At 47.1% G+C, this 1,819-nt stretch overlaps 1 pseudogene; it reads right to left on the bottom strand.

Moving 5' to 3' along the window:
* Window positions 1-379: 379 nt before the first annotated feature.
* On the bottom strand, window positions 380-728 carry LOC127665070 (60S ribosomal protein L36-like; annotated as a pseudogene).
* Window positions 729-1,819: the final 1,091 nt, after the last annotated feature.

Genomic DNA, 1,819 nt, shown 5'->3' with positions numbered 1-1,819 from the left:
CCCACAGTGACACATTTCTTCCAACAAGGCCATACCCTTCTAATAGTGCCACTCCCTAGGACGAGCATATACAAACCATCACAGAGAGAGAACATAATATTTGTCTTTTTTGGGTCTGGCTCCTTTTACCAAACATGATAAGCTCCAGTCCCATTCATTTCTATAACAGTTTCTTTATGGATGAATGATGCTCAAAGAATAAATAAATAAATAAATAAATACCCACCCAGGGGGCTCAGTATGCAGCCCACACAAGCTCGAGTACACACACACACACACACACACACAAATAAATAAATACATCAGTTTTTATCCACCATACACTTTAGCCTTTTCTTTTTTCTTTTTGAGGAACACTCTTTTATTGGGGGAGGCTTCATCAATCCTTCTTGGCCGCAGCTTTCCTCATGGCTGCCAGGATGTTGCTCAGCTCCTCCTACTTTCTCTTGGCTCTGATGTGCGGATGTGCGTGCCCACCCTCTTCTTGAAGAACTTGAGCCTGCGCTTGTCCTTGGACACCTTGAGCAACTCCATGTCGCGCGGCTCGTAGGGGCGAAGCCGCACACCTCCCGGATGGATCATGTCCTGCACGAACTTGGTGTGCTTGGTGAGGCGCCCGCAGCGCCGGCTGTGCCTCCGCTTGCTGATGTTCTTTGTCCCTTGTGGCCCTTGTTGAGGCCCACGGCCATCAGGTAGCGCAGGGCCATGGCTGCTGCTCTCCTAGGGCGGCCGAGACAGCCCCTGTTTTCTTTATTTTTAAAGGTACAGGTGCTCATGGTTACACATGCTCTCTTTGTGTAGGCCACACAACTTTACACTTGTGTGTTTAAGAAGAAAGAGAATAAACAAAGAGCAGCGTCTATCCATCTGTACTTCTGTTCCTTCTTTTGTCTTACTGGCACCGTGAAGAAAAAAACATTTAGCTGTGTAAATGGCCTCCCTGTCCTTGGGCCCATGGCCAGTAGCTTTTGCCTCCCGTCCCACCTCAGGGCCCTGTATATGGATACATCACAGGGAGGAAGGAGTCCCTGGGTGTTCTGCTGTGTCCTGCCTGTCACCAGAAGCTTGTGGATGTCACTCTCTAGCCCAAAAGGGGAGTCACTTTGGGTTCTGGGAGGGTAAGAATGAGTTTAAGGTACACCAGGAACCCATCTTTAGATTCAGACACATCCAAGGTAGCCTGTGAGGGAGGCCTCAGAGCTGAGGCGATGCTGAGCCCTGCTTGTTCTTTTTTTTTTTTCCATACTGTACATAAATTCTCACCAGAAAAATACCTTATACTAGGCACACGTACTAGGCACATGAGCAAGAACTAGTAAAAACAATAATTACTATAATATGCTGAAATACAAATTTCCTAAAATTTATTAACTGAACCAGGTGTGGTGACACACACCTTTAATCCCAGCCCTGGGAGGCAGAGGCAGTAGGATCTCTGAGTTGGAGGCCAGATTCATCTACAACATGAATTTTAGGACAGCCAGGACTACACAGAGAAACCCTGTCTCAAAAAAACAAATCAAGACAAGACAAAACAAAACAAAACAACAACAGCCACCCCCACCCCCACCCCCGCAGTTATGAGCTGTTTGTTTCTGGAATTTTCCATTCAGTATTTTCAGACAGAGCTGGAGCCTGGACAAAGGGCACTATAGGAAGAGGAACCTGGGCAAGGAGAAACCCCTGCAAATGCACAGGAGTGTCCCGGGAGCCACTGTGAACCAAATCTGAACTTTTCATACTGAGGTGTGAAAGTCCTCAGCACACTTGGCGCCTCTCAGTGTATGATTTCTCTGCTTTAATGCTGTTCTGTTAACTT

Source organism: Apodemus sylvaticus, chromosome 14, assembly GCF_947179515.1.
Source record: "Apodemus sylvaticus chromosome 14, mApoSyl1.1, whole genome shotgun sequence".
In the NCBI taxonomy this organism is placed as follows: domain Eukaryota; kingdom Metazoa; phylum Chordata; class Mammalia; order Rodentia; family Muridae; genus Apodemus; species Apodemus sylvaticus.
The sequence above is the reverse complement of the archived record's forward strand: the minus strand, read 5'-3'. Positions and strand labels throughout refer to the sequence as shown.